Source organism: Saimiri boliviensis, chromosome 21 (assembly GCF_048565385.1).
Source record: "Saimiri boliviensis isolate mSaiBol1 chromosome 21, mSaiBol1.pri, whole genome shotgun sequence".
Lineage (NCBI taxonomy): Eukaryota > Metazoa > Chordata > Mammalia > Primates > Cebidae > Saimiri > Saimiri boliviensis.
In genome coordinates this window covers 18,022,162-18,043,228 of record NC_133469.1, presented here as the reverse complement: position 1 = coordinate 18,043,228, position 21,067 = coordinate 18,022,162, and the positions used below count along the sequence as shown (strand labels likewise).

General features: G+C 44.9%; 1 protein-coding gene across 6 annotated transcripts in view; it reads right to left on the bottom strand.

Moving 5' to 3' along the window:
• The window catches only part of SYN3 (synapsin III), a 509,993-nt gene that overhangs the window by 80,990 nt on the left and 407,936 nt on the right, over window positions 1-21,067 (bottom strand). The window lies entirely within an intron of this gene.

Below are 21,067 nucleotides of genomic sequence, written 5' to 3'. Positions count from 1 at the left end.
TATCCAACCCTGTTTCCTGTTCTTTCCACTTAATATTATGTGATGAAAATACTCCTGGTGGTTATTACTTATTAACTTAATAATAATTAAGAAATATTTCACATATGGAAAAAGGCTTAAAGACCAATACTATGGACATCAGCTTGCTTAAGAAATAAGACATTACCTAGACAGCTGAAGCCCCTGATGTTCTTCTTTCTGATCACACTCTCTTAACTCCCATCCCAGAGGTAACCATTATATAAATTACATGTTTATTATTTTCTTGCATTTATTTATAATTCTATTATATATGATTCCCAAGTTATATATATATATATATATATATATATATATATATATATATGACATAATTTTAAACTTTCTATAAAGCCAGGTCCATGCCTGTAATCCCAGCACTTTGGGAGGCTGAGGTGGGAGAATTACTTGAGCCAAAGAGTTCATGTCCAGTCTGGGCAACACAGTTAGAACCCATCTCTACAAAAAATTAAAAACAATTAGCCAAGCATGATGGTACACACTCGTAGTCCTAGCAACTAGGGAAGCTGAGACAGGAGAATCACTTGAGCCCAGAAGTTGGAGGCTGCAGTGAGTTGTACCACTGTACTCCAGCTTGGGTGATAGCATGAGATCCTGTCTCAAAAAAAAAAAAAAAAAAAACACCAAAAAAACAAAAAACCCACAACCAAAAACCCCACAAACCTTTATTTAAGTAGTATAAAAAACACTCTTACGCAACTTTTTTTTGCATACAATGTATGTGAGATTCATGTATATTCATACGTATAGCTCTGATTCATCTTCATTGTTGCATAGTATTCCATTTCATGATTACATCATCATTATCCATTTCTTGTTGATGAACCTTTAGGTGGTTTCTGTTTTCAAATTATAAACAATACTTCTACAAACACTCTTTTTTTTTCACCAAAGGACTTTAGTTACCTGGCTGAATCATCACACCCAGCCACCCATGTGGAACTTGGGAACTGTCAGCAGTCCAGGGGCTGCCTGGATCACTACTGGAGCTGGTTTCATCTCATTTTAAGGTGGAGCTTGAGGTGAGGGGAAACAGGTGTTCTCTCTCTTCCCTTCTGCCCCCTGTCCCCTCAAGTCTAATCATATGCTACATTGGTGAGAACTGGAAAGGGCACACTTGTAGGAGTGCCGGCAGCTCTGCCATTTACTCCCTGTTTCATCTCAGGCTAGATATTTAACCTCCCTGAGCCTCAGTTTTCTTATCTGCAAAATGGGGATGATCATGCCTAACTCATAGGATTATTTGGGCAAGAAGAAATAAGGAATGTGAAACCGCTTAGCACCAAATGGTTCTGAAACCTAAAGTGTAAAGTGGAAGCAAAGGGAGGAAGGAACTGACTCTGGCTTTGCGGGGCGGGGGTGGGGGAGTTGGGGGAGAGGTAAAAGAAGACTCGATGATTAAGGAAGGAGAGCCAAGGCTCTGGCCTGGCAGCATCTGTCAATAAAGGAGGGAATGAAAGGAAGTTCAACAAAGGAAAATCAGGAGACCACACCACAGCGCGGAGCCAGGGGGTGACAATAGGTTGGCACTTTCAATATGAAAGAACGTGATCAATTACCTTATGGAACCCTCATGCTACTGTGTTGTGATAGGTTGAAGTCTAGGTATGGCCCTGAAGATGTCACCTTGTGATCACTGAAGCTTGTGAGTGTGATGAGACTGTCATATAATGTTATGCTATACGGCACAGGTGACCTTAAAATAAGGATGGGCCTCATCTAATCATATGAGCCCTTAAAAGCAAATAACTTTCTCAGGCTGGTGGCAGAAGAGGAAGTCAGAGTGATTCAAATCATGTAAATGACTCAATATACCATTGCTGCTTTGAGATGAATGGGGACCAGGTGTTTAGGCATGTCGATGGCCTGCAGGAGCTGAAGGTGGCCCCTGGGTGAGAGCCAGTAAGAAAATGGGACCCCACACCCACTGTCACAAAAAACTGAATCCTTCAAGTAATAAGAATGACCTTGGAAGAGAATTGAGCTCCAGAGGAGAATGCGTCCTGATTTCAGCCTTGTGGGAACCTGAGCAGAGAACGCTGTTGTGTCACCTGGACTTCTGACCTATAGAACTGTGAGATAATAAGGAGCTGTTCTTTTAATCTGCTAAGTTTGCAGTGATTTATTAGGGCAGCAATAGAAAACAAATACACATGTCTTTGTAGAAACCAAAGCCCAAAGAGGGATGAGATTGTTTTCATGGCACAAGATTGTTTTCATGGCAGAACTGGAAAGTCAAATTTATGTGTCTTGACTCTTAATCAAGTTTATGTGTCTCAGTCAAGCACCCTCTCATCAAAAGGCACACTTTTATGGGAATCATATGCATAGCTGGGGTGTAATAAATGCTTCCCCTCATGATAGTGATAAAAAAAGAATCAATTCCGTGGGCATGATTGAATGAGAACTGTGTGGCGAGCTCTATGTTTTGTGCTTGTTGGGGTACACAGAAGGTTGAGACAAGATTTCTGCCCTCAGAGGGTTTATCATCTGCTTGGACCCATGGGCTGTACAATGAAACAGCAGAGTGAGGCAGCAAGGTAGGAAGGGGTGGGGTAGGTTGGGGCCATGTGCAAGTCTCCAGAGCAAAGATAGTAACGTTTTTGGCACCAGGGACTGGTTTCATGGAAGACAATTTTTACATGATCTGGAGTGGGATGGGGGAATGGTTTTAGGATGATTTAAGAGCATTGCATTTATTGTGCACTTTATTTCTATTATCATTACATTGTAATATATGAAATAATTACACATCATACCATAATGTAGAATTAGTGGGAGCCCTGCGCTTGTTTTCTTGCAACTAGACAATTCCCATCTGGGGGTGATGGGAGACAGTGACAGATCAGCAGCATTCGATTTGCCTAAGGAGAGTGCACCCTACATCCTTCGCATGTGCAGTTCACAACAGGGTTCCTGCTCCTGTGAAAATCTAATGCCACCTCTGATCTGACAAAAGGCGGAGCTCAGGCGCTCATGTGAGCGATGGAGAGTGGCTGTAAATACAGATAATGCTTTGCTCCCTTACCTGTGGTTCACCTTCTGCTATGCAGCCCTGTTTATGACAGGCCATAGACCTGTCCTGGTCTGTGACCCTGGGTGGGAAATGAGGCTCTGACCAGGGTTCTGAAGGATGAGTAGGTTGTAGGTGGCTGGATAGAAGGCACAGAGTTCCCCCAAGGGTGAACAGTACAGAGCACCACAGTCTTCCCATGGGCATGCTTAGATTTTTCATGAGCTCTAATAAACAAAGACCCACAGGAAGGAAGGAAGGATTTATTTTAGCCACATAATGTCTTTTTTTTTTTTTTTTTTTTTTTTTTTTTGAGACGGAGTTCCTCTCTGTTGGCTAGACTGGAGTGCAGTGGCACAATCTTGGCTCACTACAACTCTGTCTCCCAGGCCCAAGTCCCTCAGGTAGATGGGATTATAGGTGTGTGCCACCATGCCCAGCTAATTTTTGTATTTTTAGTAGAGACAGGGTTTCACCATGTTAGCCAGGCTGATCTTGAACTCCTGACCTCAGGCAATTTGCTGGCCTTGAACTCCCAAAATGCTGGGATTGCAGGTGTCAGCCACTGTGACCAGACACTCAATATGATTTTATCTGCAATAAAGCTATTTGGCAGGGCATTTCTGAATGGAATTCTATATTTGAACTGCATGTCCTTCTCCAAGCTTCTTAAATGAAATTGGAGGAAAGTATTAATTGTTAGAAATCGTGGAGTAGGTGCCGTATCTGGATTTAGAGAACACGGAAAGTCAATCTAGAAAAATCTGAGAATGTTTAAGATATTTCACAGAAAACATTTCAGAATTCACCTAAAGCAATGAATTTTCCTGATACGAGGGAAAAATTTCCTTTGCCATTTTTTACTTTGACTTGTTGAAAACAGTGTTCTTTTCAGAACCTTGTATGGGCTGGCAAGACTCCGGGCTGGTGCTGGGGACACAGAAGAGGTAATTTGGGGCCAAATTATTGGGGGCATTTGAAACCAAAGAGGGGAGTTAAGGTTGCTTGGACGGACAGTGGGAAAGCAGGAAAGTTCTGGAACTGGAGGGTGACCTGCCAGCCTACTTTGGAATTGATTCTAAAGACACTAAATGTCACAGGTTGGGCCTGGATTGGAAAGAGATGGTAGAGGGAGTGGGTGCACTCCCAGGCGCCTTTCTTTTTTCTTTTTTCAGTAACACTTCTTTATTGAAATAATAGTATTAAAATGACTATAGAAATTCAAGAAGAAAATTGTCTACAATCTTATCATCTAATTAGATCAGTGTTTGTATTGGTCCATGTTACTTTATAATTTTTATATGTTCGATAAAACCCCCAGGATGCTTTACAACAACATTAGAGGTAGAATTTTGCATCTGTCTTCTTACTTAATGTTATACCATACGTGTTTTCTTATTTTTTTCTACAGGTGATTTTATTTTCTTTTATCATCCTCCATGTCCCTTCTCCAGCCCAGGTAACTAATCTCACCTGACCAGTGTGTCTGGGGTGTACTCCTCCCCATCTCTCACCATGCGCAATCTTTGCAAATCATGTATGCACGGATGTGGCTGAGGCTGATGTTTGTATTTTTGAAAATAGCTCTTATCTCTTCAAATCACACCATACATGCCCCTCCTCCCATGTCAACAAAGATGGTCTTATCCCGATAGTTTTAATAGCTGCACCATCTACACATGCACACATGCACTGGTTTTCCAATAAGAGACATTTATATTATTCATTGTTTCCCTCCCTCACTCTCTGCTACTATAAACAAGACTTCACTAAACTCTTTATACACCCATCCTCATGAGCTAGTGTTTTAATTCCTACAGGCTAGGAGATTTTCAAAGGGAGAACCAGCAGAATTTGGGAGAACTTCTTTAAGTTTCTAAAGTCAGTCGTTAGAGCTCAAGAAATGAAAGTGGGTGCCACTGCACTATATACGGGTGAGTCACCCACCCTATTACTGCCAGGCTAAAAATGACTGTATTTATTGAGTGTCATGTAAGGGCCAGGAATGGGACCAGACACTTTATGGATGGTAGCATCCTCTCCCTCCCCCATGTTATAGATAAGAAAACACAGCCCTTTGCTCAAGGCCAGACAGTGAAGATGGTGGTGCTGCCCTGCTGCCATCCCCACTTCCTAAGCTGTTAAATGGGTTTCACGGCCATTCCCACTTCTACCCCTTTACAACATGCCAGCCCCTCCCCAAACACAGACAGGTCACAGAGGACAAAAAACATCTTGTCGGCTATTTTCTCTCTTTCCTTCCCAACAATAGCTTTATTTAGTTCCCTGGGGATGCTGAGGTCTGCATCAGCCTCTGATGGGCTCCCTGTCCCACTCACATGCCCCGGGCACTCCAGAATGCAGCACTGCCCAGTGGCGTGAGAGGCCTGACATCCTGTCAGAAGAGGCAAAATGATTTTGGAAAACAGAGATCCCCACCCAGATAAGGGCTTTACTCAAAATAATAAGAAGAAACCAAAATAAGTGGGGGTAGCCCAGTGCCAGGCTGGATGTTCCCTTGGGAGGATTAGAGTCAGAGATGTGGAAGCCCAGGTCAGGCTCGTCAAGCCGCATCCTCAAGCCACAGAGTCAAAGAACCAGGACTTTAGAGTGGTCCAGGCAGGCTCCCTCCAAAGGAGGCAACTCCTCCTATGTTCTTGACTCTGGAGATTTAAACAGGTAGTGTCTGGTCCTATGTAAGTGATAGGAAAAGCAAGATGGAGAAGAATCTGGAGGAGGAAATCAAGGTCAGAAGTCTGGGAAGACTTCTAGGAGGAGCTAGCCTCCATTCCATGCCTCCAAGGCTCTGCCTGATCCAGCTCTCCCCCGACGTCTTCTGTTTCATCTTGTGTGTCTCCCTCCTCCTCCTCAGCCCAACCCCTACCTCTCAGTTATGTTCCAGCCCACTGCCTTTTAGTTCTTTACTGAATATGCCATGATCCCTCCAGCCACAGGTCTTCGCATATGCTGTTCCCTTTTTTCCTGAGAGACCCTTCCTCACACTCTTTTTTAGGCCAATCCCATCGCATACTCATGTCTCCATTGAAATTCTCTGTCCTTGAAGAGCCCTCCATGGCCACTTGTCTCCAGTAGGTCAGTAGGTGCTTCTGGTTATCTTCTCTATCTCACCCTGAGTTCTCCTTTCTTAGTTCTAGCCACCATTTGGAATTATACAATCTTTTTTTTTTTTTTGACAGAGTTTTGCTCTTGTTGCCCAGGCTGGAGTGCAATGGCATGGTCTTAGCTCACCACAACCTCCACCTCCCAGGTTCAAGTGATTCTCTTGCCTCAGCCTCCGAGTAGCTGGGATTAAAGGCATGCACCATCACGTCCGGCTAATTTTGTATTTTTAGTAGACATGGGGTTTGTCCATGTTGGTCAGGCTGGTTTCGAATTCCCCACCTCAGGTGATCCACCCACCTCAGCCTCCTAAAGTGCTGGGATTACAGACGTGGGCTACCACACCCAGCCCATTTTTTAAAAACTCTTTGTCTACTCCCTGCAGGTGATCTGAGGGCAGGAACCTTTGCTTGTCTTGTTTACCACTGCATCTCTAGATTCTCCACAAGGCCCAGCACACAGTAGGTGCATTTGTTGAATGGGTGTTAGTCAAAGTCTCCTACGACAAGTGGGAGAAGTCATATGCAAACAGGCAGAGTCAGGAGGAATGTGGGGGCAAGGAGTCGGAAAGGTTGATTTGGGCGGAAGGTTTCTTGGGGGTGCAGCCAGAATTAGGGTGGACAGATGGGGAATGGCAAGCTTGTGAGGGGTCTGGCACCAGAGGTAGGAGTTTGAACTGTGTTTCATGGACACCAGGTGAAACACAGGTGTTTCAAGGGTTTGGATGTAGTGAGGTGGACACCTGCAGAGCAGGCTTTAGGAAGAGTTATCTGGAGGCTGAGGAAAAAGCAGCTCGCATCTCAGGAGCTCTTAGTGTGTGCCAGGCATGGGGCTAAGACCCTACATAGATCGCCCCATGTAAGCCTCTAACGCTTCTATGAGGTAGCTGCTATCTTTATTCATTTTACATACCTAGAAATACAAGCAAAGAGAGGTGAAGTTTCTAACGTAACATCACTCCGCAAGAAAATGGAGGAGCTAGAGCCAGAGCCGTCTGCTTCTGGACTACTATGGTCATCCAGCACTTCCCCTGTGCCCAGAACTGGAGCACGTGGGTGGAGGCCAGTAGACCTGTTAGGACAAGACTGGCTGCTGTCATCACCGGGTAGAGCAGGGCAAGGTGGCAGCAGCATGAACAGAGGTAAGAAGGACGCCAGTTCACTTCTGGCTCAAACACTTACAGCTGTGAGCCCTTGGGCAAGTCACCAACCACTATGTGACTCAGTTTCCTCATGGTCCAAATAAGAAGATCACTTGAATCCCACCAGATTGATGGGAGGAATGGACATTATAATAGATTTCGGTCACTAAGTTGGTCACTGAATGACTGTCTCTAGTGTAGAGGCGCAAATGAACTTAGAGGATACCCTGGAGTAGGACGGCAGTCTGTCCTTGTTCTCATCTCCTCCACATCTATGATCTCAGGGGCATGGTTGCAAGGGTGGGCCACGATGTCAAAGGCTGATCCACCACTTGTTGGAAGCAGGAAGGGAAGGGAAAGGGAAGGAAGCCTGGGGCCTAGTTGTGAGCAGAGAGCACATTATGAAGCCTTTAACAGAAATGGGGCATCCCGGAAATGGGGTTTGTGGTAGACATTTAAAGTAGACTCATTCAACAGAGAGCATGGGAGTATCCCAACAGCTGCTTCATAAAGCGTAAACTTGGTGTGTAGTATCTGACAGACTCTCCTTGGAATTTTAAGCATGGCACATAGAGACACTCCCATCAGGAGAAGCACAGACAAGGTGACCTTTGCAACTCCTCTCCAGTTCTGCCATGTTGTGACAAATCTACAAAATGCCACCAAGAGAAGTGAAACATGGAAACACAAATATGTTAAGACAAAACTCCATGGCTTACAGGGCTGTGTGTCATCTGACCCCTGCCTTCCTTCTGCTCTGAACCCATCTTACCCATACTCCCCCATCAGCCTCTCGGTCCCAGGCTCACTGGCTTTCTCCCCAACCCTGAAACTAGTGCTGTCCCCTCTGGCCACAGGTCCTTTGCTTGTAGTGTTTTTGTTGCCTGCAGCGAAGTCCCAATCTGCTCCTCTTCATTCAGCCAACTCTTCTGCATGCTTCAGATGTCAGCTCCAATGTCACCTCCCCAAGCAGCTGGCTTGCATCTCCCTGCCTCGGTCACAGCCTGTTCATCTCTTCCTCTTTCTTAGCCATTTTAAATGGATCCCTGTGATTGCTGAGGAATGTCTGAGTGGTGGGTCAGTGTCTGTGGCTGCTCAACATTGACCCCTCAAGCCTATCCTGAATGGCCGACCTGTCTCCTAACCCTGGCCACCAGTTGCTCCTGCAGAACTTGCAACTCAGCATTTCCGAACAACTGCATGAATTCCCATCAAAAATGCTCTCTCCTTTTCCTGTACCCCAGCCTCAGTCAACGCTGCCACCACCCACCCAGGTGCCCAAGATAGAGATCCTGCCTGCCTCCATCCTTACTCCTGTGCTGACCTTGGTCAGGCACACAGGAGGGCCCAGGAGATGTTTGCAGAGTGAGGTCTGTGGTCTCCCTACCCATCCTGGAGCTCTCTGCCCTTCTAATCCCATCTCTGAACTCTCCCTCCTTCCACTTTAAGTGTGTCTTGGAAAAATACCGGTAGCATATTCAGAAAAATTAAACGAAACCTGCCCTACCAAAAAACAAATATTCCTTTCTCTTACATTTCCTATTTCCCTGAGAAACGGAATAGTAAAAAATAAACAAACTGATAGGATGGCAATATTTGTCTGCTTTTCTTATTCTTGCCTGTGCGATGTTATAGCATAGAATAGGCTCAGTCTCCTACAAGGATCCTCCTGGGTGACACTCACCCTGCAGACAACATCCCCAGCAAACTGGCTATGGGGAGGGTCCGAATGATCCTGAATGACTGGGAGGTGAAGACCACCCTCAGTCCCATGGCTACATGCAGCCACAGGATCGCAAACCCTCTGGGCTTGCCACTACAATTTACTTTTTTTGATAGCTTTGTTCCAGCTGCATCTGTAGATAGGGAAAAGCACCCCTTTCAAAGTCAGATGATCCTTTCAAAAATTATTTATTTTTGAGATGGAGTCTCACTCTGTCACCCAGGCTGGAGTGCAGTGGTGTGATCTTGGCTCACTGCAACCTCCACCTCCTGGGTCCAAGCGATTCTTCTACCTCAGCCTTCTGAGCAGCTGGGATTATAGGCACACGCCACCATGCTCAGCTAATTTTTTAATATTTTTAGTAGAGGCAGGGTTTCACCATATTGGCCAGGGTGGTCTTGAACTCCTGACTTCAAGTGATCCACTCACTTCGGCTTCCCAAAGTGTTGGGATTACAGGTGTGAGCCACTGCACCTGGCTAAGGTCAGATGATCCTAAATATGGGAGTCACTGCTCTTCTTAGTTACTTCAGAAAATAGTAAAATAGCAATTACTTCACTATCCACATTTCTTTGCTTTGTTGATGTTCACACATATAATGTCTTAAGATTAAAGATAAATGTAAACTTTCGTTTAAAAGTACTGATGTCTTGGTATTGCATAGGACAAATACTGTTTACTTGGGACGGTAGGCAAAGGCATTTGTTCTGGTTCAGGGAAAGTATTTGTGCAGTGCCATGAAGTTAGGTGGAGGAGAGAAGGTAGGTTTTGAAGGCAGGCTGACTTGGGTTTCAATGCCAATAGTGTCAGTTCCTATGGGGATACCCTGGGGCAAGTTTCTTTCTTTTCTTCTTTTTTTTATTCTACTTTCTCGGCTACATGGGCAGAATGTGCAGCTCTGTTACATAGGTATACATATGCCTTGGGCAAGTTTCTTAGTCTTTCCAGTCTCAGCTGCTTTATCTGTAAATGGGAATAAGCACACCGAAAGGCTGTTGTGTAGATGAGTTTGAGTTTTCATGTAAAATACAAGTTATAGATATCTGAATTCTAGCCAGAAATTCTTTGGAGATAATTTAAACTAACATGCAGTTAAAATAAGTACCATTCCCCCTTCTTCAAAACTTGATACAGCCATGGCTATTGCTCTTTTTATTTTCTTTTTAAAAGTTACTCATTTTGTACTATTTATTGTAAAAATACCTGCTTTGAAATTATTTTTAAAGTTGTCATTAAATCGAATAACGAACGTATCTGATATTCCTTATATGAAGAATGATTCTATGTGTTTATTTACCTGTGCAGAAACATACTTAAAACTCTAGTGATGGCACCCTGCCTTGTGCTTTGTTTTTTTTTTTTAAGAGACAGGGTCTTTCTCTGTTGCCCAGACTGGAGTACAGTGATGTGATCACAGCTCATTGTAATCTCAAACTCCTGTACTCAAGTGATCCTTCAGCCTCAGCCTCCCCAGTAGCTGGGATTACAGGTGTGTCCCACTACTCCCAGCTAATTAAAAAAAAATGTTTATTTGAGGACACAGGGTCTCGCTTGGTTGCCCAGGCTGATCTCAAACTCCTAGGCTAAAGCCACCCTCCCACCTCAGCCTCTCCAAGGTTTGGGATTTCATGTGTGAACCACTGCACTTGGCCTCTGCCTGGTTTTTATCCTGTAAATCTTGCATAACCTTTTAATGTAATTCAGTGAAATCTGACCCACCATAGCTGCAGAGATGGTGCCTGAATTTTTAAACTGTTTAAAGCTGTTATTTCACAGCTTTATTGAGATACAATTCATATACCATAAAATTCACCCTTTTAGAAATACACAATTCAGCGCTTGTAAGATATTTACAGAATTGTGCAGCCATCACCACTACCTAATTTTCGAATGTTTTCATCACTTAAAAAGAAACCCGACACATAATACCAGTCCTTCCCCATTTCACTGGAGCTCCTTCCAGCCTCTGATGACCAATGCTATACTTTCTATCTCTACAGATTTCCCTATTCTGAACATTTCACACACAGACTCACATAATATGTGACTTTTATGACCAGTTTCCTTCATTTTCTATGTGTTTCCAAGGTTCATCCATTTTATAACATTTATAGTGCTTCATTACTTTTTATTGCCACACAATATGTTGTATGGATGGTGTCTGACATTTAAATACACTTTGGAATGGCTTGGATATGTATTTCCAGTGATTGCAGACCATGAAAGCAAACGAATGTCCTAGCAAATCTCAAGAATACGGGCAATGCTTTGGCAATGCCTCAATCAGAAATGATCACTATGTGGGGCATGTTATGAATATTTAACATTTGGGAGAAAGAAGGATTTTACAGGTGAACCAACACTAGTTTGCAGAGTCTTGTATCCTGTGTAAAACCTCATCCCCTATTGTATTTTCAGCCCTTTGAGAGCAGAGAGCTTGAGCTAGGTCTTTTGTATTGGGGTGAGCAAGATTTCTGCTTCTGCCTTATTCTTACTCACTTTGTCATCCTATGAGCAAGCCGATAAAGAGAAGGGCTAAGAAGGAAGAATGTTCAGGTGCTGTGATGTGATAAGAAACATGTATTTAGTCTATGCTTCCAGTTCCTGAGAGAGCTCCTGAAAGCCTTGTAATTTCCTGAGCGATAGATAGGGTGCTAGGAGCATCTTTTGTTCTAATGAGGGCACTCTTGGTGGGCTCCTGGATAGCTTCAGGATGAGGCTGGTCACCAGATGGAGGCTTGAATCTTTCAGTCTCACCCTTCATCCTCCGGGAAGGAGAGAAGGGATGGAGATTAAGTTAATAATTGTTCATGCCTATGTGATGAGGCCTCATAAAAATCCCTAAACTATGAGGTTGGAGAGGTTCTGGGTTGCTGAATACCGTTGTGTGATAGGAAGGTAGTGTGCCCCAACTCCATGGGGACAGAAGCTCCTGTCCTTGGGACCCTTCTGGATTTGCCCTATGTTCCTCTTCATCTGACTATTCTTTGTATCTTTTCTAATATCTCTTAAAATAAACCAATAAATATAAGCAAAGTGTCTCCTGAATTATGTGAGCAGCTATAGCACATTATTAAATATGAGTAGGGAGTTGTGGGAACTCCAACTTGTAGCTAAGTCAGATAGCAGTGTGGGTACCCTGGGAACCCAAATTTGCAGCTGGCATCTGAAGTAGGGGACAGTCTTGTGGGACTGATCCCTTAACCTGTGGGATCCGTGCTAACTCCAAGTAGTTAGAGTCAGAATTGAATTCATTTGTAGGACACCCGGTTGGTATCCACAGAGAACTGGATAATTGCTTGGTATGGAAAATCCACACATTTAGTGTCAGAGTATTGTGAGTAGAAAAACGGTTTCACTTTAGGGGCTAAAGAAGAAAGTATAGAGAAATATTGGAAGCCAAGCATGGTGGCTCATGCCTGAAATCCCAACATTTTGGGAGGCTAGGCAGAAGGATCACTTGAGGTCAAAAGTTAAAAGACCCGCCTGGGCAACATAGTAAGATCACCTCTCTATAAAAGAAAAAAAAATTAGCCACACATGGTGGCACATGCCTGTAATCTCAGCTAGTTGGGAGGCTGAGGTGGGATGATCACTTGAACCCAGGAATTGGAGGCTGCAGTAAGCAGTTGCACCACTGCACTCTAGCCTGGGTGACAAAGTGACCCTGTGTCCTAAATATAAATAAGTAAATAAATAAATAAATGAATAAATAAATAAATAAATGATATGGTTTGGCTCTGTGTCCTCACCCAAATCTCATGTTGAATTATAATTCCCAATGTTGGAGGAGGGACCTGTTGGGAGGTGATTGGATCATGGGGTCAGATTTCTCCTTTGCTGTTCTTGTGATGGTGAGGAAGTTCTCATGAGATCTGATGATTTAAAAGTGTGTGGCACTTCCCTCTTCTCTCTCTCCTGCCACCATGTACAAATGTACCTGCTTCCCCTTCACCCTTCCACCATGACTGCAAGTTTCCTGAGGCCTCCTCAGCCATTCCTCCTGTACAGCCTATGGAACTGTGAGTCAATTAAGCATCTCTTTCTTTCTTTCTTTTTTTTTTTTTAAATAAATTGCCCAGTCTCAGGTAGTTCTTTATAGTGATGTGAGAATGAACTAATACAATAAACAAATAAATAGATAAATAAATAAATAAATAGATACGGGGTATCATGAGCAGGATGGGAGAGAGAATTATCTCTAGCCCTCTCTCCTCCTTACAATGCCATTGCCTCCTCCCTTCTGAAAATGACCTTCATTTTTCAAAGGCTCTTATGCCATGACTAACTTTGAAGTCATTCAAAGGGGAAGTTCTGAGGCGTGGAGTTAATCCTACCAATAAGGAAAGCTAAAGTTGCGTTTGCCCTGATATATTGATTTCCATGTTTATTTGAGCTTTGTGAAGGCTAGGATGGTATTCATTTTGCTCATTGGTTGCCCAGCAGGGAGTAGGTGCTCTGTAAGTATTTGTTGATGGGATTCATTGAACGAATATAGGCACATAGATTGCCAAGAGATCTATAAACATCAGGAGCTGTGTTTGCTACCATCATCATTATTACGTATTGACTGAACTGCCTTTAGAGGTGCCCTCCCCCCTGCGTCAAACCCTTTGCTATTCCAGGTGACTGGTGCTGTCCTGGTGTCTTTGTTGTTATTCAACACTGCCTAGGGTGCACCACCCTTTCTTTAGCCTCTCCTTCACCCTTCCTTCCATTTATGGAAGAGGCTGCAGACATAGTGAGCACTTAAAAGTACAGGCTTTGAAGCCAGACCACCTGGGCTTGACTCTCACTCTACCACTGCTGAGCTGTGTGTCCTTGGGCTAGTTTCTTCAATTCTCTGTGCTTCATGTTCTGCATTTATAAATAGGGCTAAAAGTAGGAGGCTTCACAGAGGTTGTCTCAGGGTTAAAATGAGTTAACCTACATAAAGCACTTAGCTGGGTGTACAGGGAGTGCTGGCTCTTGGTATTATTATTGTAAACCCATCTCCACTCCTGCAACTGCTATTCCATCTCATTCCATTGCTCTCAGCTTTCCAAAGTGACACCCGACAGGAGGAATCTGGGCTTCCGTGGTGGAGGCTGGCAGGGGTTTAATGGGCTACCTGTGTGTTGTGTATCTGCAGCAGATGGATGTGTGTTGGTAACTGGGAAGGATGCCCTGAGACACTGACTTTGAGCGCAACGTGAGAGATGGACAAGGTTCACTCCAGCTCCTTCCTGGGCCTGGGGTCAGACAGCTCTTCATGGACACAGTGGAGGGATCTGATGACCCCTTGAGATTTATTTCAGCTGCCAATACCCCCAGTCTTTTTCATAACACTATACTGGGGTCTCCCCTTGACTGGACAAGGATGTGAACCCTGTCTGACCAGATGTGGTTAGGTGGGGACTCACAGATGAACCAGAGCAGCAGAGCTCCATCATCACACAGAGGAGGAAACGGAGGCCTGGGAAGCAGAGACTGTGGGCAGGTCCCATTTCTAGTCACCATCCTTCACTTCATTCTACGTTTATAGTTATCATTAATGAGATACAAAGGGCAGAAGGCATTGCCTGAACCTTATAAATAAGGAAACGGAGGCTTAAGGTTATAAAATAAAGCTGTGAAAACCAAGCCCTTAAAACTTAAGAGCGAGGGCCCCCTCCTTGGAATCCAGAAGCAGTTTTGTTCCATCCCAGGTCTTTTGTACTGGAAAAAAAATTTATGGAACACATACTGTGCTGGGCCTCTGGAAGCAGCCCCTGACTCCAAGGGACCTTTTATTCTGCAAATTCCAGACGAATGTTGAAAAAAAATACTGACAATGTGCAAGAATGGTTGGAAGCTAAAAAAAAATACCCCCATGTGGTTGGGAGCCAACAGTGATGGACATACTGCTAAGGGCTGATGTGCATTTACCTCCTTTGATCCTTGCAATGATCCTTTGAAAGCTACAGATGGGGGGCTGGGTGTGAGTAGCTCATGCCAGTAATCTCAGCACTTTGGGAGGCCAAGGTGGGCAGATCATGAGGTCAGGAGTTCGAAACCAGCCTGGCCAATATGGTGAAACCCCGTCTCTACTAAAAATACAAAAATTAGACGGGTGTGGTGGCACGTGCCTGTAATCCTTGGGAGCCTGAGGCACAAGAATCGCTTGAACCCAGGAGGTGGAGGTTGCAGTGCATTGAGATCATGCCACTTCACTCTAGCCTGGGCGACAGAGCAAGACTCCATCTCAAAAAAAAAAAAAAAAAAAAAGAAAAAAAAAGATAAAGGAAAAGGAAAAAAACTACAGATGGGGAAATGGATTCAGAAGGGGACAACAGAGGTACAGGGTCACAGTAATCAACAGGGCTTGGCTCTATCCAGCTCTGCTTCTTTCTGGAGGAGGTGGGAACAGTCACCAGGTGGGAATGCCACTGCTCTCAGTTTAGGGAGTGGGCTTTGAGGGAATGCATGCTCTAATGAGGGAATCAAACTTGTAAGAGGCTGGCCGTGAAGCAGTTTCAAACCCACCTCAGTGTTTGAAACATCACTGCAGTGTTCAGAGAGATACGACACAAGCCTCTTTTTCTTACCTGTCTGCAGGGAATGGAGATTTGGGAAGAGGAGGGCCATTCTGGGGCTTGTTTGTGGCAGGGCTGGGCAAGAGGAGGTCCTCCTGGGAGAAGGGGTATCTATAGGTATGACGGGGACAGTTTCTCAGCCGCAAAGCGGAGGGAACACAATGAGACCGGAGCCTCCCTAACTTCTGTGAGTTAACACATGGGAATGGACTGGCTGAAAGCCAAGCTCCAAGACCCTCCCTGAGTCACAACTGGCCTGGCAGATGGAGCCTTCCTAGGCACCTGAGGCTCCCAAGGAATGTGGGATGCTAGGAGTTCCCTGCAAGCTGTGAGGAGAGAGGGGTACTCCCTTGGACCCAGCCAGTAGCTGGAGGTGGGTGACAGCGCTGAGTTTCTGTGTAGGAGCACCCAGGGAAGGGTGCAGGGTGCAGGGTTTGCAGAGCCTGCTCTCCTGCATGGGGGCAGGAGGTGAATGGTAGCAGGAGCCTCCTGGTGGTGAGCTGGTCCATGGTTCTTTATTGCAGGCTCAGTGGCCCAGGATAAGCTGGAAAACTTCCAGCATCTCTCACAGAGGGGAAAACGACCAGAGCCCAAACAAGACTGGGGCCTTGTGCCAAAGGCGAGACGTGTCTCTGGCTCAGGGGCCCCTTTAAAGGAGGAGTCATTGCTGACACCCGGTGATGGTGATAGAGGCTACAATTGTTCAGTGTCTCCTTGTGGCGGTCAGGCAGCAGTAGCTGCACAGACACAGGATGTTGAATCCACACAAGAGCCCTGTCATAGTGCTGAATATAATAGTATCCAGAGTTCACAAACAAGACCACCGGGACTGAATTCAATAGCTTGTCCAGGCAAGGCTGAAGCCAGAATCCATGCTTGGGGACTAGACTTCCTCTCTGGGGGACACAGAAAGAACCCTGATTCTACCCTCAAGGGGTTCCCAGGCTGGTGGGAGCAGCAGATCGATAAGCAAATGATTTCAACCCAGAAATAGAAATATTCAGGAGAATCAGGAAGAAAAAATGCTACAGAAGTAAAGAAGAGTGAATGGTCACCTGCAGAGGAGAGGAGGTTGTTGGAAGAGGCATCATGGACAGTGGACAAGGAGACATTTGCACTGAGCTTTGCTGGTCAAGCAGGAGTTTGCCAAGCAGAGGAAAGGACATTCCAGGCAGAAGTAACCAAAAGGGACACAAGGCACAAAGGTGTGAAAGTGGTTGGAGGATTCAGGAAACAGAGGTGGGAGGTTGGTGGAAGGTGCCCTGGGAGGGCAGGGCTGGCCCAGGTTTCACATCTAAGAAGGGCCTCAAATAGAGATTCCTCAATGGTCTCTCCAAATGAGGGTAGACACACAGTTCCTGTGCTGTGTGTGTGTGTGTATGGAAGTGGGTGTGCATTAAAAACATTGGCTTGTTAAATGTGCACATTAAAACTGTACCACAAATTCAGTTCTTCTGCCTCCAACCAACTTGGAGCCTCAACAAAAAAGAAGGACTTTCCTCACCTGTCAGAAATACATGCTGACATATTTTCAGATGAAAGGACATGTTTTGAATTGCTTTAAAATAATCCAGTGTGGGGTGGGAGTAGGGATGGGTGGGGATGTGGAGGTGATGAGATCGGGCACCTCCTGGATCTGGGTGATGGCCACGCGGAGGCACCTCACATCACTGACTTTGCTTTTGCCTATGTTTGAAGATCTCCATAACACTTTTTTTTTTAAACAGAGAGAGACCCCCTTGTTCTGAGTCATCCTGTGGAGCTCAGGATGTTCAGTATAGGGAGAGAGAAGGATGAATGATGGGGGAGCGGGGTGGGATCCAGGGCTGAAAGGTATACTTGGAGCCAAATTGTAAAAAGCCTCATAAACTATTCTGAGAAATTTGGACTTAATCCTGCAAATAGTGGGAAGCCCAGTAAAGAATTTTTAGCAGGGGAATGACACCATTAGAATCTTATTTAGGAAAGAACCCTTCTCTGGCTGGTGCCTGGAAGATGGGAGGGGTGTGTGTGTGGGAGGCAGGGTTAGGGAGAGGAGGGGTTGGGGTCAGGGAGAGTATGTTGCCCAAGGCTTCTGGAGAGCTTGTCAGCTGTGAGTGTAGGTGGGGGACCTGCCTTCTCCTCTATGTTGTTACTGGAGCAGGATCTCTTCTGAGCAAGAACTCTTCTATCTCTGCCTTTCTAGTATGTACTCTATCGTGATTTCTTATCACAATAAGCAATTCCTTATTCAATACATCAATAAGGATCACTTAGTGACTCTCCCCTGGCTAGATCTTGCCTATCTCAGTGTCTTCTTACCCCCAGAGCCTGGCATGACATGGGGTAATAAATCACTGCTGAGTGAATATAGAAATGTATAGCACAGGGCTTTCCCTAATCACTAAATCTTTGAGGATGGAATGACCAAATCCAGCACAGTGCCTGACACAGAGTTGTAGGGTAGCCCCTCAATAAATGAGTGGGAGCTGAATGGAGCTCATGTGAAATTGTAGGAAACTGGTGCCTGAGTGGGGCGAGGAGGGTTCAGATCTCTCCTTAGGAAAAAGCAATTTCCTCCCAGCACAAGAGCTTCCAAAAAGGCAGTGGTTTCCAAGCTGAAAGTGGATGGGAATAAACAAACCGGGCACAAGGTTTGTCTATGAATGTGTCAGCCCTCGAAACTTGTTTCCAGGTCTCTCTTGGCTCCTTGATGAGGTGCTTCCTCCATTTCAGATGGATGGAGTTTCTCTCCCGCTTCTAAAAAAAGCTTCTAGATGCTTTTAAATTAGGCAAATGAGCAAGGGCAATGCTCATTATCCCCCCTTTCATTCAGAAAACGTGTGGTGTGCCAAAAGGCCTTGGGACAAAATGTTCAGAGGCTGCATAATAGAATGAGAGAGGTTGCCAAGCTCCTAAACCACTAACCAGACAATCTCAGGCCCTGGGACTTAGAGACCCCCGGGAAAACATCATGATCTGAGTCCCCAGCAAGTGAAAAGATGGCCCACAGCCCAAGGTTTCAGCAGGAAAGAAAGCCCCTACCTTGAAGAGCTGAAAGTTCAAAGTGGGCAACAGCTCCTTAAGCTCAGCTCTCTAGGAGTTGCTTGGTGATGGAGGACCTTGGGTCCCCTTCTGTAAAACCTCAGGGAGTAGAACCAATGCCAATACTTCCTTTGTGAACCTCAGTTTACCTATTGGTAAAAATGGTCTAAGTGGAAGGACCGCAAAATAACAGAGAGGACTCTAAATGCAGGTGTTTCTACCTGTGACCTCTCTATAGAATCTGTGAGGTCCAGGGCCCTTGATATTCAACATTTGGTTGCAGAGCCAGCAGCATCAGCATCACCTGGGCTCTTGCTAGGAATGCAGACTCTCTGGCCCCACCCCAGACCTGCTGCTCACATCCTGGATTTTCACAACATGCTTCGATGATTCATGAACATGTTGAGGTCCAACAGCACTGGCCTATATAACAATACGATCGTGGCTGTCATTTTAGTATTGGATTTTAATTTATTCATTTGTAAAATAAAAGAGATTAATTTAAATGGCTTATAGACCTGAAATCCTTTCAAATTCATGGCCTGCTAATAAATACCAGCCTTGCATCCCAACATGTACACAGGAGTTCCACCCCTGTTCTGAAATACAAGGTTTTGAATTGGGTCAGATAATCAACAAGGACATGTTCAGTGGAAGTCACTGGGCCAGGCTGTGCTAGAGTGATGTGGAGGAATAAATGTGAACATTCATTCTGGAGTGTCCAGGACAAACCCAGTGGAAATACCGTGTTACACTATGAGCCCTTAAATCTCAAATTTTGGTTTGGAAAATAGAGGCTCCCGTAGCACCGGACACAGTCCCAACTCATGTTAGATTGATTGCACTGATAGTATCAATTACTGACTTCCCTGTGTCCATGGCCTTTACAGCATGACTTTGCAGTTCCTTCCACCAAGAGATGGCACCTATTTCCCTACTCCTTGAATGTGGGCTGGCTTTGTGACTTTCTTTGGCCAAGGCAGTGCAGCAGAAGTATCCCAGTTCTGCCTAGGTCCCCAGAGACATTGCATGTTTCAGCTCTCTCTGGTGCCCTCATCATCACTATGTGAACTAGCCTGGGTTAGTTGGCTAGAAGATGAGGGAACACATGGAAGAAAGCCTACTCATCCCACATGAGGACAGCCAGGACTGGCTGACAGCCAGCTGACCTCCAAACACAGAAGAGAACCCAGCCAAGATCAGAGCTACCAACATGACCACATTCGACCACTGATGCATGAATAAGCCCAGCTGAGAGTAGAAGTGCCACTTAGCTGACTCATAGATTTCTGAGCAATAACAAATTCTTATTATTTTAAGCCATTAAGTTTTGAGTGGTTTGTTACACACCAATAGCTAACTGATACATAAACCTTAAAGATCTTAAATCAAAAACATTACAAACTTCTAACATTGCCTCTAGCTTGAAAATGCCATGGTTCTTTTCAAAAGAAAGGTTTAGAATATAGGGTCAAAAATGAATGCCTTCAGGGGCTTTGCGTGAAGAGAGTCAGTGCACTCCAGAAACTTTTTTTAAAATGTGAATCATGAAAGGCATATTTTTCTACTTCCACAAAGAAATCTTGTGGCTTCCATTTTCCTTGAATCTTCTCAGTTTACCTTTTGTTTCTCCACTTTTGGTATAGACATGGTAAATACGACAAATTTTCTTCTTTCTTAATCACAAGACCAACCAACATGCAGCCTCAGAGTGGGGGAATAAGCTGGAGTGGTGGGGGCTGGGGCAAAATAAGGAGCCTATACCTGGATTCAGTGGGTCAGTGGTTGTCTTAAAAGAAAGAGGGCCCAAATTGCCAGATCTTCTCAGTTTTCAAGAGAATCTGGAAGCCTGCATTTCTGGATATGAACTTAACTAATTTTCAAACTTGGGTTCTAGTTGTTTTAAGAAGCTTCACAACCCAAATAAAACACTGTTTTTGTCTGTTTGTTTGTTTGTTTGTTTTGAGATGGAGTCTCCCTCTGTCACCCAGGCTGGAGTGCAATGGTGCTATCTCTGCTCACTGCAACCTCTGCCTCCCCGGTTCAAGCGAATCCCCTGCCTCAGCCTTCCTAGTAGCTGGGACTATAGGTGTCCACTACCACGCCTGGCTAATTTTTCGTATTTTTAGCAGAGATGGGGTTTCAGCGTGTTAGACATGATGGTCTCGATCTCCTGACCTCATGATCCACCCACCTCAGCCTCCCAAAGTATTGGGATTACAGGTGTGAGCCACCACACCTGGCCACAAAACATTTTTGATGGCTGAAGTTGGTCAACAGCTAGAGACTCCTGTTGTGAGTTGCCAATGCAAAAGGACTCTGAAGTAAGCGCGCATGACCACATAAGACATTTATACCAGACCCTCCATACTCCCTGGGGCTTACCAGGAGAGCAGCTCTAGCCAGGGAAGTCTCCCTCTGCTTGGCCACTTGTGTTAAATGATGCTACTGCA